This window comes from Artibeus jamaicensis, unplaced genomic scaffold (genome assembly GCF_021234435.1).
Source record: "Artibeus jamaicensis isolate MK-2021 breed Jamaican fruit bat unplaced genomic scaffold, CSHL_Jam_final scaffold_847, whole genome shotgun sequence".
Lineage (NCBI taxonomy): Eukaryota > Metazoa > Chordata > Mammalia > Chiroptera > Phyllostomidae > Artibeus > Artibeus jamaicensis.
The window spans coordinates 2,620,391-2,635,464 of record NW_026522057.1 but is presented as its reverse complement, the minus strand read 5'-3'; the positions used below and the strand labels follow the sequence as shown (position 1 = coordinate 2,635,464).

Genomic DNA, 15,074 nt, shown 5'->3' with positions numbered 1-15,074 from the left:
TCCGTTTGGCCTGAGGATCTACTTGTTTGCCCAGTCACTGGAGCCAGTCCCATCCCCTTCTCGCACACCAGGGGGCGCACACGCACTGTTGCTGAATCCAAGTCCTGGGCAAAAGCAGGCAGCGAATTAGGTGATGATCAGAACTTGACCCCTCAGCCTGGATCCTTAAAAACCACCCGCACTCCTGCCCTGTACATTACACTGTGATCCCTGAATCCAGGGGCTTCGACAATTCCCAAACTTCATTTCTTTTCTGACCTCCCAAACTCAACAAATATATCAGAAAGGCCCCATAGATTAGTCACTCCACAGGGGCTCTCACCTGACCTGGGGCAGTAGGGGCAGGTTCCCCATCTTTCACCCGGGGGGTGGGTAGGAGAGGGCTGGTGTGCTGGGGGCATGGGCCAGGAAGGTGGGTTGGAAGCTGGAGGCTTTGGTGCCAAGGTGCGACTCTAGCTTTGGAGTTCATCGAGTTCCTGTGAGTTATGGCAGAATAAATCTTCACGTAAGTTATTGGTTTAGCCCAGAAATGTACAGGGTCAGCATATGACTTTGGTTTGCGGAGTCAGAAACTCAATACCATGGTTTCTACCAGGTTTGGTGGACATTACCAAGTCTTGAACTCAAGGGCCAATTCCAGATTTGATTCAGCTTCCCAGGTGAAATTGACTAAATATTGGGGTGTTGCCAAGCCTCGACTCGGGGCTGACCTTGGGTCGGAGAAGTAGGGGTGAACATGGGGATGAAATGGCTTTGCATGGGATTTCTGCAAGGCCTGTCTCATTAATCTTAGGTTCCAAGATTATTACTAGAGTTGGGTCAAGTTAGGGTCCTAAATGGCCCCAAGGATGGGGGCGGTTTGAGGTCAGGATTTGTGTTAGTTTCTTTTCTGGTGACCCAATCTCAATTCAGAACTTGGGGATCCCAATTTAGGAAGTGTGTTGGCATCGACCTGGGATTTGGGTTGGAAGGAGTTTTATGTAAGGTTTGGGGTTCAGCAGAAAGTACTGGGGTTCATAACAACTATTGGATATTATGGTTCGTTTAGTGACAGGGGATCAGTATTAGTGCTGGGGTCCATTCAAGATCCAGGTTGGTCCTATCAAGCTAGTAGTTAGAGGTGACAAGGAGATTTAGAGTCAGAATCGTTTTTTGGACTCAATAAGGGGCTTCAGATTTAAATCATTACTTGAGCCAATTTCAGGGCAGACTGAGGGGTTTAAACTCAATTTTGAGTTTGGGAGTGGCCGAACATTTGATTCGGATCAGTATGGGGAGGCAATGGGGTAGTATTGGGTTCACACTACTATATTTTTGGGGGGGGGTCATATTAGAATCGGGAAGTCTGCTAATAGGATCTGGACTTCGTATGGGAGTTTGGGCCTGTACATGCTCATTATTGGGGTTCTGGTTCAATACATGGAGTTCCAGTCGGTGTGCAGTCAGGGTTGGGTTGTGGCCTCCCTGGGCCTACTTGGCTCCGCGGTTCTAAGAGCGAGAGTGCACGAGGGGAGGGGCTGCGCCGGGGACGAGCACGGCAGGGGCGCGGGCGCGGGCCCGGGCACGAGCAGGGGCGCGCGGCTGGAGCTGGCGCGGGAGCGGCGAGAGCGGTAGCGGTGGCGGCGGCGGCAGAGGCGGCGGCTCCAGCTCCGGCTCCGGCTCTAGCTCTGGCTCTGGCTCTAGCTCCAGGGAGTGGGACCCCGGGGCGGCGGCAGAAGAGAGGGAGCAGCGGCCCCAGCGGCTTGGGGGGGACATGCGGTCCGACGGCCCCTGGAGAGGCGGTGAGTGACCCCCGAGCCCCCTTCCAATCCCCTCCGTATAGGTTCCTTTTCCACTTCCCCCGCCCTCTTCCCGCGTCTACCCAGCGGAGCTGGGGGCGGTCCCGGGGGGCTAGGGGCGCCGCTGAGGCCGGGCCGCGCCCCCACCTGCCGCGCCCGCAGCCTCTGCTCAGCAGCCCCCCCCCGCCAAACCCGGCGGCTCCTCCCCGCGCTCACCCCACGGCAGACGCGCCCCCCACCGCTACCGGCTAGCCGGCCCGTTGCCGCCCTCCCCCGCCTAGACCGGCCTCCCCGCAGCACCTGAGCCGCAATCCGAGCCCCCCCCCCAGAGCAAAGTTTCCCTTTTGCATTTGTGTTCCTCCTCCTCGGCCCAACCCCACCTCCCCCTTATACCAGCGCTAGCGCGCTCCGGGGGCGGCCCTCCACCTCCCACCTCCCACCACCCACCACCCCAACCCCGGGCGGGTCCAGGCCGCGCCCCCGCCCCCGCCGCACCGGCGCCCCCTCCCAGCCGGCAGGGGATCCGCAGCTGACGCGCCCCAGTCTCTCTCGCGGCCTCGGCGCACGTGCGGTCCCGGGGTGCGCGGGGCGCGAGTTTGGAGCCGTCACCACCCCCCCCTTCAATCGCCAGCGCGCGCTGGTGAGGGGCCGGGGCATGCTGGGCCCACCCCCACCCCAGTGCAGCGACGTGACGGCCCTGGAGCGCCCTGTCCCGGGAGGACGTGTCCACTCGGACCCGCTCCGGAAAGTTCACTCAGTCACCGCCCCGCGTCCCGTCCCGTTCGGGTGTGCCCTGGTCCTCATCGCGGTGCCCACGTTTCTCTCTCCGCTTCTTTCTCCCCTTTCCTCTGTGTCTCGGTCTCTATCTCTATCTCTGCCCTTCAACGTCTCTGTATCTGTCTCCCTGTGTCACTGCCTCCCAAACTCCCTCCCTCCCTCCCCTCCCCCCTCCCGCAATCTCAGGGTCTCTCTCTCTGCTTTCTCTCCCCAGGTCTCTCTGCTTTCCCTCCCTGGGTCTCCCTGTTCTCTTTCCCCGGGTCTCTCTGTGCTCCCTCCTCAGGGCTCTCTGTGGTCCCCGCCCACATCTCCGAGTCCCCCTTCCCGGGTCTCTCTGTCGTGTCTCTCACCGGTCTCTTGGTGTCTCCAGGCCCCTCTGCTAGGCCCCCTCTCCATTTCTCTGGAATGCTGCCCCTCAGGTTCTTCCACCCCAGGGTGGGGGAAGGGCTTGCCTTTCTCCCTATTTCAACATCCCCCCCCAAGAGCTGGAACAGGTTGTGGGGGGGGGAGTCCTGCCCCTGTGTGAGCTGTGAAACGGAAGGGAGGCTGCCAGTGTGGGGGGAATCCTCTGGACTCCCTTGGGGGCAGCGAGGCAGAGCTGGGAGGCTGGACTGCTGGTGGTGATAAAGGCTCTACTTTGGCTACTGAACAGACAAGGGTGGGGATCCAGAGTGACCTGGTGTGGGATCTGGCGGAGAATCCAGGAAGTGCCTGGGAGTGAGAGGCCTGGAAAAGGAGCCCCGGTGCTGCTTCCAGTGGGGTCTTTGTTGGTGAGGAATCCCCTGAGCAGGGAAAGGACCTGCGGAGGGATCGCTGGGGAGGCAGCAGGGATCCGATGTGATCCAGAGGAGGGTTCTGACAGGGAATCTGAGGAAATTCTCTGCTTGTCTCCTTAGGAACTCTTGCTTCAGGGAGCAAGAAAATCCCAGTTTTTCACTGATTGTATGAATGAGCCTAGGGCCTCAAGAAGGAGCAGGTGTAACTCCCCAAGCACAGCCCTCCCGCATCTACATCTGCAGCCCCAGGCCCTACACTCACAGCCTTCTCAGTTTGCCCCCAACACACACACACACACACACACACACACACACACACACACACACACACACACACATATATATATCCACTGGCCTTCCTGCCCAGACAGTTTTTTGCACACTCGGGCTGCATGGCAGCCAGAGGTCGGGAATCTGCTGTGCTTGCATGCCATGCACTGCTTCGTGTTTATGCTCCCACAGCGCTGCTGCGCACATCCAGTAAGGGGTGTGTGCACACTCGCAGTTTGGTGCATCCTCAGGCACACTTTCTTGCACACTTTTGCTTGCTCATAGTCCCCCTTATGATTTGCAGTGTCTCTGTAGTGGTGTTTTCTTTTCCACTGCTCTTCCTCTCCCCTCTTGTCTTTCCTTTAACAAGGAAGTTGTTTTAATATAATTCCTTTCTTCCTCCCTGTCTTTCTCCCACCTGCTGCTCTACCTGCTATCAGTTCAGCTTTGTGCCCCTTCAGAGTGGATGTTGTAATGGGACACTTAAGGGGGGAGGCTGGATTTGAGTGCTGGTGAAGCAGTCTGGGCAGGGGGCTACAGTAATGGACTGCCTAAAACTTTTCTTGGAAATTGTACTGGTGCGCAACAAAATACTGGCTCTGGCAATCTATGCTGCCCCTCCCATTGCACTAACTGGGAGTCCATTGTTGAGGGCCCTTGGTCAGGGGGAAGGGGACCCCAACCTTCTCCACAGAGGCTGTGACACACAGCATAGCTCTCCCACTTTCCAGCTTGAGCTCTTAAGGAGCGCCCTTCCTCCCCGCGGCTCAGTTTTACCCCCTGAAAAATGGGTCAGCTAATCTGACCCTGGTCAGGTGCCATGGCTATTGTGAGAATCCAAGGGAACTGTGGGGTGGTGCATCAGCAGCAGGGGTATGTATCTCTTCTCATGTGACCGACACTGCTGTGTGCTTGGACCGAGCTTGCAGCCTGGGCCTTGCCCTTGAGAAGCTCATGGTCTCTGGGGGAACAGATTGCATCATGGGAATGCAGAGCAATTCAGTAACCTCTTATTGATTGCCGACTGTGTGCCAAACCCTGGGCTAGGCACTTTCAGCCAGGCTGCCTCACTTCCTGTGGGACTGACAGCTGTGTGGAAGAGGCAGCCCACCACCCCTTAGTAGCTGCTGAGGTTGAGCTCAGCATTAGCTGAGCAGCCACAGCTCTAAGCTGAGGTTAGAGAAACTGCAGGGATTCAACATGATAATGCAGAGGAGGATCCAGGGTCAGCATGAGACAAGTCCCCCAAGGAGGGGCTATCTGAATTGGGTTTTGAGAGGTGAATAGGAGTTCTTCAGTTGAAGGAAAAGTGCTCCAGGTAGAGAAAAGAAAAAGGTAATAATATGAGTGAAGACTCAGAGGTCTTGTCCCTTGCGGAGCATTCAGAGATGCAGTAGATCACAGAGGGCTTCAAATGCCCTCTTACCTAGCTAGGACTTCACTCTGGGAACACAGAAGGGGGACCCAGAGGATTAAAGCTTTGGGGTGGGACGTGTGCAGTATGTTATCAGATTTGTTTCTGGAAGATTCTGATGCTGTGGGACATGGATGGAGCCAAGGTGCTCCGTGAGGAGGAGGGTTTGTTTGGGGAAGTCAGGGGAGTGATGGTGGGGGCTTGGATAAGGCAGGATCCTGGAGCCATTTAGAAGGCACATTTACTAGGGCAGGATGATTTGTTGGATGTGGGGTGGGGAACAGGAGAGGTTCATGTTCCTGGGAGTGACGAAGTGGGGCCTTCTCAGACCTAGGGACTTGGGAGGAGAGGGAGGTTTGGGGGGCAGATAATGAGCTCATGAGCTCACGGTCGGACGCGTTGTGTTTGCGATGCAGCGTGTGAGGTTGGGGCAGGGGTGGAGGGGACATACAGGAGGGGTGGGGGTGAGCCTCTAGAGTTTGAGAGAGAAGCCTGGGCCCAAGAAAGGACGGACAGTGAATGAGTGCAGAGCTGTGCTTGTGGGGAGAAGACAGCCTCCGTGGTGAAGAGCGCCGCTCGGGTTGCTGACTGCCGGGGCCAACTCCAGTAACCAACCGCCGTGCGGCTTTGAGCGAGCCGCTGAGCGTTTCCCAATCGGTTTTCTCATGTGTCCAGTGTGTGTGATGCAACCCTGTGCCTTCCAGGCATGAGAGTTAATGTGCTGAAGGTGCTCAGGACAGGCCTGGCATCTAGTGAGCACGGTCTCGGTGTCAGAGAACCTCCCTGTAATTGCCATCCATGGGGGGGTGGGCTTTACAAACCACCTTGTGTCGATGAGGGGCGCCTGCTCACCTAAAGTAGCTGCCGTCTTGAGCTGAGGCTAGCAAGTTGGGGAAGCTCAACCAAGGCAGTGCCCTGCCCTCACCCCTCATGCTATGTTTGGGACTGTGTGTGTCGCTCAGGTGTTTTTGACCTTCAGGTGGGCTGGCACGAGGCAACTGAAGGAAGACGTCCTGGGGAAGAGACCTGGTGTTTGGAACGGGGGAGGGGCAGTTTAGTCGCCCATGTCCCCCGCCCACCAGGACCCTGGGCATCTAGTGCGGTTCTTTATTCCCACGCCTGCCTCTGAGCGCCGGGTGGACGTGGGACGGGGACACGTCTGACGCACCAGGATCCTGTGCATCCACACCCTTTAGATCCGGGAAAAGTGGTTTCCACTCCTCGGCAGTGTCGTAGCTGCTGCGTCTGGGGACTATTCCTGGTGCAGCCACAGGCGCTGCCTGCGGGGCGGCCGTGCTTCTCCAGATCTCAGCTCCTCCTGGTCCTACTGCCAGGCCAGCTTGCAGGCCTGGCGGGTGAGGGAGCCCCCTGCTGGGGGCCGGCCCCTGGGTCTGTGCCAAGGCCGCCGTACCTGATTTTGGTCTTGGCCGCCAACCTCACCCTTCTGAGGCCTTCCTGGGTGCCAGGCGGAGATTTCCGACCTGTTTCCCAGACCAGCCAAGTTCTCTCTGAGTTGCTTTCCTGTTGGTGCTCTGGGTGTGTCCGGCAGTCAACGACTGTTCTGGGCTTATCGAGAGGTGGCTCTCTAGGTGGTTTGGGGGCCAGTTTGCTCCCAGACTGGTGTGCTTTTGGGTGCCGTCCTAGAATCCTGGCCTGGTGCAGTTCCGTGTGCATTAGGGTCTTTCCAAGTACCCATTTCCTCCGTTCTCCAGGCCAGTGGAGTGCATGCTGCAGGTGTGGCCCCTGCTCAGTTTAGGTCCAGTCTGCAGGCACCAGGCCCAGTGCTCCTGGTGAGGCCGTGGGCGTGGCCGTATTGCCTGCTGGCTTTGCCTTCTCCGCCCGGGACTCCACCCCTCTGCCTCAGGGTCCCTGAGCAACGGTAGAGCCAACAGCTACCTCACATCGGGCACTATGAGGCCCTGCGGGCATCCCCAGACAAATGGGCCTTTGAGTTTGGGACACGGAAGCTGGTTTGTCTGGCCAGACCTGCCTGGCAGCCTGTGGGCCGGGAGCAGCAGCCACAGGGAACTTTTTGGAGAAACTCAGTGGTCTGGGGGAGGGAAGCCATTCGGAGTGATTCCCAGGGCTTTGGTTCCTGGGGGACTGCAGGGTGAGGAAGACAGGGGAGCCTGAGAGCCGCAGGGTCAGTGTGGACGGACGGACCTGGGCTGGTGAGTCTTCAGTTAGCGAGGACGTCCCCCATGTTGACAAAATTGTCAGTCTCAAGTGATTCCCAGGGACAGGAGGCCGGCCTGGCCTGTGAGGGTGTTCCCTGGACTCCAGTCTGTGCGTCCGATTTGGGAGGAGCTGAGATGGCATTGCTGTGTGGGGCAGGGATGGCCATGCACGAAGGGGGGGGGCAGGAGGCTGAGGGGAAGCCCGCTGCGAGGCATAGCCTGCGCCTCGTGGGCACCAGCAGCGCCAAGTTGCTGAACTGTGGTGAGGTGGTGGTGAGGCGGCGTGGGCGTGCCTGGCCCCTGCCCGGGACAGTGCCCACACGGGCGCGGACTCAGTAATGGCTCTAGAGGGAAGGGCCCCCTCTGTCGCTGTATGTGTGCCAGCAGAACAGGCATCCAGGGCACACCTTCATTTTAAAAATTATAGAGAAGCACAAAGTCAAACATAAATATTGCTTCTGAAGCTTCTTTGAAGGCTGCATGTGTGCTGGTGTGGTGCTTCCACACCGGCTTGTTTTCCATGAACTCACTCATGCATTCATCCACTCGTTCAGCAAACCCTGACGGAGCACCTACTGTGTGCCAGCTCTCTGCTGGGTGCTAGGGATACAGAGGTGAACCAGGCACACACCTGGCTTATGGGTGTGACTCAGTGGCCACTCAGCAAATGCATAGATAAACTAACCATCGCATTTCTGGTGTCTGCTCCAAGGCAGGGTCCAGCATGTAGTCTAGGACATCACCTGAGAAAGTACCATCAGCCCTGAGATCTGAGGGGTCATTGGCTAGAAACTCATGGCTAGAACGTTCCAGGCGGAGGTGTAGGCTGACCACTGGAAGAAATGTGGCACGTGTGCAGATCCGAAGAGGACATTCTTACAGTCAGTGGCTGGGAGGGAGGGGAGCTGGGCGGGGGCTGCAGGGGCTGGAGGGTTAGGTTGAGGAGTTTGGACACAGTTTACCTGCCGAGGCCAGGGACTTGGTTTAGGATGTTCACATCTATATGCCGGATGGCTGGAAGAAAGCCTAGCACATAGTAGGTGTTCAGGAATATCAAATAGGCAAGCGAGTAGGGAGAAGGGCATTTTCTCCAGATGGGGATCGTTCTTCACAAACAGTTCCATCACCTGCTTTTTTCCCCGCATAAGTAGCACATTTGAATGTCTTTCTGTGTCAGTACATACTCCGATGTGATGAAATGCCTGATGTTCTCATTCTTTCCTCTCTCCCCAGGAAGGAGCGGAGGCCCCGGTGCCCGGCCCCCGGTGCTGGTCTTCCAGGAGTGACTGGTGTGAGCAAGCAGAGGCTGGGTGAGTGTGCCCCAGGGGTGCAGGGGCAGGGACGCGGAGGAGTCCTGTGGGCCCGACCGAGTGACTTGGGTTTTGACACAGGCTGGCGGAGGGCGGCAGAAGCGGTGTCACTAGGGGCACGATGTGACCCGGGGTGCGTGTGGCTGAGGGACGACGGAGGCGTGGTGATGGAGGTGGGGGGAAGGCGTTCCAGTGCTGTTTAGGGAGGCGGAGTTGACAGGACACGGTGAAGGACGGAATGTGGGGCACCAGGGAGGGAGGCGTCAGGGATGTCGCCCGGGTTTCTGACTGGGGTGGATGATGGAGGTGGGTGGGGACCGATACACAGCTTGTCAGCTGCTGTAGGTGTGAAATAGGCTTCCCGGTGGCATCCTGGGATCTGTCTGCCGTTCCACTCGCCGCGTCTCTATAGGAAAGCCTATTCTCACCAACCGTTGGCTGTGGTAGGAGGCGTAGGCTACCCACAGGTCCAGGGCGCACCCTTCCTTGTTCCCTGAGGTCAGTCCGCTTCTCCTCTTTACTTTCTGTTAGAAGCACAAGTGGGTGTGTTGCAGTTGCAGGGAATGAGGTTGGAGCGTTAAGTTGAAGTCAGCGTGATGGGCCTTGGGTGTTGGGCTAAAGACTTGGGGCTTTTTCCTGAGGGTGATGTGGAGGCGTGGAAGGTCCTTAAGCAGAGAAGCAGTCTCCACACGCTCGTCTATCCATCTCCCTGCCCTTTTTTCTACTCACGAGACGCTGTCTGTGTGCCTACTGGGGAAAAAAGAGGCAGACAAGGTGTGGCTGAGGGGCACAATCAGATCTGCATGTTTGTGAGCTAAAGGGGGCAGTGGTCTGTGTGCAGGACAGACTGGAAGGAGTGACCAAAGGCATGAAGCCCACTTAAGAGGCCAGCGGTGGCAGCTCTTACTAACGTGGTGGCCAGGATGGGTGTCAGGCCAATTCGAACTTCCAGCCCCGGTCGGTTGTGGCTCAGTTGGTTGGAGCGTTGTCCCAGGCACCAAAAGGCTGGAAGGTTGATTCCTGGTCAGGGCACGTATGGGAGGGAACCGATTGATGTTCTCGTTCATTCTCTCTCTCATCATAAACATACTTTTAAAATTAAAAAAAAACCAACAACACCGTATTGATCAGCTGGGTGTATGGCATGAAGAGAAGAGAGAACTGGAGGAGGCCCGGCTGGCCCCGTGGCTGTGGCTGACCTGGGGGCCTGGGGGCCGAGCGGGATGGGGAGGCCGACTTGCCGTTGGGCCACCCTCTGTGAGCTCCCCGAAGGCAGAGCCCAGGGCCGTCTTGTTCATCAACCACCTCCTGGCTCACACCTCGCTCTGCAAGGACGGCTGAGTGCATCGGGCACAGAAGCCAAGGGCAGGGGAGGGGAGCGAGCGTGTATCGGGTGTCCGCCGGGGGCCGGGTCCTGTGCGTGGCGAGGTGGACAAGCTGCAGACAGGAGGGACTTGGCACGGTTTAGGAAGGTCGTATGGAGAGGGTGGGTGTGGGAGTACCTGTGTCCCTTTACCTGTCCGTTATGACAGGATGGGTCTCACCTACCCAGGAGCCCAGCCTTAACAGAAAAGGCGCCTAAAAGTGCAACCCCCTGTCTTCTGGGGAGACCACCATGTGTGAAGGGGCGGGTGTAGTGTAAAACTCGCCTTCTGGAGGCCAGGCTGACTTGGAGGCGGTGGGGTGGGGGTGGGGTGGGTGATGCTCTGAGACCCCGAGGCCCGTGGACAGCTAATACAGGAGTTGAGTCAGGCTGAGGCCTCCTTGGGTGCGGGCCCCCGGGTGCTCACGGGGGACTGGGTTCCTGGGCAGGGGCCAGGGCAGTCCCTAGGCCATGTCTGCAAAAGAGCTTGCTGTCCACATTAGGGTTTCTCAACCTCAGCACTGACGAACTGACCAGATAGTCCTCTGGTGGCGGGTGGGCCTCCTACAGGATGTCTCTAGGGTGTCTGGCAGCATCCATTGTTTCTTCCCACGAGATGCCAGTAGCACCTGCCCCCCAGCCCTGTGCTCAGTGCTAGCAAGTGTCTACAGACATTGCGTAGTGTCCTACAGGGAACAGAGTTGCCCTGGATTGATAACCACTGGGCTACATCACCTCTTGCTGCCTTACTAATCTGTACAAACCTGGAAAACTGGGGAAGACCGGATTTTCAGTGATGGGCCACTCCAGCTGAGTACTGAAGGGTGAGTAGGTGGCCGGGGCAGGAGAAGGGCATTCTTCCCCACAGAGAGAGCAGCAAGTGCCGAGGCCTGTCGGCAGCCACGCTGGGGAGCATTCCCCAAGGGAGGCCCCACTCCCGGGAAAGGAGGCTGCGGGCTGGTGGCTTGGAGCTGGCAGCTGTAGGAAGGTGCACCTGCCGGTCCCCTTGGTCTGCCCTGGAGCTAAGCCTGTGCTGGGCCGTGTGCCCCCTACCTCCTGGAGACTCTGGGACCCTCTCTCAATCCCCCTGCACGCTCAGGGGAGACTGAGCAGCTGAGGGCTGAGAATGGGTAGGGCGGGCGGGCTGTTCCTGGCTGTGCTCACAGATGCTGGTCTCTGGCTGGAGGAGGAAGGCAGCCTGCTGTCCGTGGCTCCTCCCGCAGAGCCAGGGTCCCGGCTGAGCCCTCGGTTTATTCTCGTCATAATCCAGCGGTTGGTTTGGTAAGAGTTGGAAACATGTTGGTTTTCCTCTCCCAAGTGTAACGAGCCTGTTCCCGCCTCCGTGGCCGCTGCTGTAGTGCCGCTGCTGCAGTGCCACGCGGTGAACTGTCCGAGACGTGACAAAGGGGCTCGGTTAGCTGCCCGCCGATGAGAAGATGAACAGCCTCCAGCCCTCCCCGCCCTCGGGCTCCTCTTGCTCAAACACCAGCCTTTCCCCTTGGCCAGCGCTCTGTGGGGCCCTGGGTGCCCTTCCTTCTGCGGACGTCCATTTTGGGGCCCCAGCCTCCTGGGAATAGGGTCCTGGCCTGGGCAGGAGGCCGGGAGGACGCTGGAGGAACAGGTGGTATTTGGAGATTAATTAATATTTGTGAATAATGACACGTGCCCAAGGGAAACAAATCAATCTGTGCTGGCATATTCATGAGGAGGTCGGCATGATCCCAGCTGTTCTCCAGCCAGGGAACCCCCACCCCGTCTCTGGCGTCACGTGGTCTTGGGGGTGGGGCTGGCCCCGGTGGTTAGGCTGGGCTGCGTGGAGCTGACAGGACCCCCGTGTGCCGTGCCTTTCCGTGATGATTGTTTCTGAGTCCTGTGGCTTGGTGCAGAGCTGGCCCCTCCTCCTTTGTCCCTCAGACCCTGCCTCCCAGGGTCTTTGATTTCACGAACCAGTACAGTTTCCAAAAGTACTTGGGGACCAGGCATGGGGTTGGCAATTTTTATTTTACCAAGTAAGGACGTGATTTAAAAAAAAAAAATAACTGCCGTCTGCTTTCACCATCGTTTCATACAAGAAAGGACATTTTAACACCAAGGACAAAATTTGAGAATAAAGGACAGTTCTGTCCAAGAAAGGGTGCTCGGCAGCTTGCTACCGACGGAGCACAGGAAAAGGGTGTGTTAGAACCATTCAGAACGCAGAAGAATTACATTTAATTACATTCTGTCATACAGCAGAGTCGTTTTCCTGCCCAAGGATGTCATTTTGGTAGAGCCGATGGCCCACAGTGCAGGTCAGCGACACGCCCGGGCGTGCGGGTGTCCGTCCGGCCTGGTGTCCGGCGCAGGCTTCAAGGGCCCAGACACCCAGCCGCGCCGGCCAGGGTGGCGCTCTGCTCTCACACTGTGGCACCGGGGTCAGTAGGTCCTCTGCCACCCCCACAAGGCTAGCACTGCCCCGCCTCCCTGATCCCCTTCTGCCTTTTCCCCGCAGGAACCCTGAGCCCTCAGGAGTGGGGACCTGGGGCTCCGAGCGAGGGGGCCCTCGAACCAGGAGCAGCCTGCACTGCCTGACAGGCGCTGCTCCTGGACTCCGGGGCGGGAGGGGAGGGCAGCTTGCTCCTGCCAGGAGCTGACAGGGGAGAGGCCCTGACAGCCACGTGGCTGCCTGAGTAATTCCCCGGGAACGTGTCTGCGTGTGTGTCCCCATGTCATCCCTCTCTCTGGGCAGCCACCTCCCTGTGTCCGTGGGCCCAGGACACATCTTTCTTTTCAGCTTATCTTTTAGGAGAGGAAATATCTTTCCAGCGTATCCACCTCTGTCTCTTCTGCTTTCTAGATCCAAGCAGGGTCACGAACATAGCAGGCCCAGACAAACAGGGGACCCCCAGAGTCCCCAAGTGAGAGCCCCTCGTGTTTGCCACAGGGGCCTGGGGTTACCGGAGGCCGAGACACCCATGATCAGAATCTCATCCAAGGTTGTCCAGTACGATACCTGCTCTGCATTGCACCCCGTGATGGCTGTGTTGGAGACACACAACCTTTTCACATGTCCCCAGTACAAGTAGAAGGGACCGACACCTCCATGATGTCTATAACGGGAGTTACACCTCTAGGATGTCTGTCAGGCGGCTCCTCTCCCTCGACGCCTGGACCCACCGTCACCCCGATGGTGTCTGGGTCAGACAGCTGCACGTCCGTGATGTCTGCACTTGGTGTTGTGTCGCTGTGGGTACCAGGGCGGCCACAGGGAGTCACGTCTGTGAGGATGGTATTGGTGGCACATATTCCAGGTGGCTGTGCTGTGCAGTGGCACCTCCATGCTGTCGGTCCCATGTGGCTTCGTCCCCTTCGTGCCTGTGCCAGGGAGCTGTGCCCCATGATGGGTGCCCCTGGGGGGGAGCCTTGTGGGACCTGCACTGTGGGGGTTCACACCAGCTGCTTATAGCTGAGGTTAAACCTCTGTGTTGCCTTGCTGCCCCCCATGATGTCTGTACAAGGCCCTCTGCCCCGTCCTTTGGTGCAATACACTGCTGTGCTGTGAGCCGTGATATCTGTGCCAGGGGCTACGGGATGATGGTGTCAGGGGACCGTGCCTTCGTGACGCCTGGCCGGGCATCTCGCCACCTGATGTCTGCTAGGATGTCGGATTCTGTTGTCGGCTGCCCTGCCGCGCTGCAGGGCCTGACAGCCAAGCCCAGAAGGGGCTTTGTGATACTCGACCTCCATCCCAAATTGGCTGTGCAGGGCATTATTCATTGTGGGGGCTCCCTCTCTCCAGGTCTCGGTCACTGGAGCTCTGTGGCCGCTGAGCACAGCCGCAGGGGTGACGTAGTTGCCCGCCACGCCCCTTCAGCTTCTTGCTTTTGCTGCTCAGCTCCTATCTCAGGCTTTTGGCAAGATCTGGGACAGGGACATCCCCCAGCCTTCTCCCTTTGTGTTCAGCCCCATCCCACTTCACAGTCCTGCCTGCTTTGTCCCAGCACCTTTGCTCACCTACTGACTTCTGGTCTCACGACCTTTGACTTTCTCAGATGAGACTAGGGTTCAAATTCTAGGAAGGTGCAGAACCGTCTTTCAGCTGTGCCCCTCACGATCACCAGTCCTGTCACCTCCTTGCAAATGTTCTTAGCATTGTGGGTCAGCCAGAGCCTGGCCCTGATCGTGACCCTCCACCGGAGTCAGTGGGTACCACTGTAGGTCCCTAAGGTGTGTTCTCTGTCACTCACTCCTCCTCTGTCTTGTGGCATTTTTAGAGCATCAGTGAGGGACGTGCATGCCAGCTCCTGCCCAGAGGAAGGTGTGAACAAAGCTGGTGGGCACCGGTGTGAATCCCCTGCAGCCCCCCGTGTGGGAACATGGGAGACAGGCCCTTGGGAGTTCCCCACGGGGGCTTGGCCGAGAAAGCAGTGTGTCCTGCTGCACGGCGTCACCGGGTCGAAGGCCTCTCACTCTGGCTCCTGGCAGAGCCAGGAGGGAGTGCGGAGAAGCCCTGGGAGCAAGGCTTGGTCCGCCCCAGGTGACGTCCTCCCCCTGCACAGGTTCCTCTCTCAGCGTGGCGGCACTTTGGAGCATGTGGCCCTGCTGGGACAAGAGCAAGGAGGTGTGGGGTTGAATATAGGGTTCAGTACCCCTATTCCTGGCCACCAGGGCTTCTCTGTAGCTTCCCTCTGGAGTGGGGAGGTGCCGTGGGAATTGGGTAGGATGAGGGTGGCCAGGTGGGCAGCTGCAGCTTGTTAAGAGTGAGTTCTGGCGAGCCTGGACAGGTTGTGGCTTTGACTTCGAGCCCCTGATACCTGGATCCTGTCCGCCACTGTCAAGTTTGCGCTTAGGTCTGCACGCAGCCTGTGGGGTCTGGCCTCCTGCCCGCTTCCTCCCTGCTGGGAGAGGAGGGAGGACAGGTACCCCAGGGACTCTGGAGTCCCTGGCCTGAGGGGGTCTGCTAAGTTCTCTCTGACCCCTGTTTTTGTCTTCTTTTGTTTGGTCTTTGTGTATCTCTGACCCTGGTCCTCTGTCCTTGCTCCCTCACGAGGTGTGTAGGAAACTCCAGATCTGGGATGGAGCGTCCCCGTACACCATCCAGTTCTGGTACCCTCTGCCCCTGTTCAGGTTTGAGGAATGACCTGAAGGCCTCACCCTATAATGTGACTCTTGGACTATTTTGGAGGTCACTGGGGGATCTGTGAGGAGCCCGGGTAGTCACAGGGGTCAG

General features: G+C 58.2%; 1 protein-coding gene across 4 annotated transcripts in view; it reads left to right on the top strand.

Moving 5' to 3' along the window:
* Nucleotides 1-1,572: 1,572 nt before the first annotated feature.
* PTPRF (protein tyrosine phosphatase receptor type F) overlaps nt 1,573-15,074 on the top strand; it is an 81,524-nt gene continuing 68,022 nt past the window's right edge. For 2 of the 4 annotated variants that reach the window (XM_053660309.1, XM_037149225.2), the window contains exons 1-2: nt 1,573-1,781; nt 8,426-8,502. The gene's annotated coding sequence lies outside the window, so the exon portion shown is untranslated. The remainder of the gene's footprint in view (nt 1,782-8,425; nt 8,503-15,074) is intronic. The other 2 variants (XM_053660311.1, XM_053660308.1) reach the window with 1 other exon arrangement.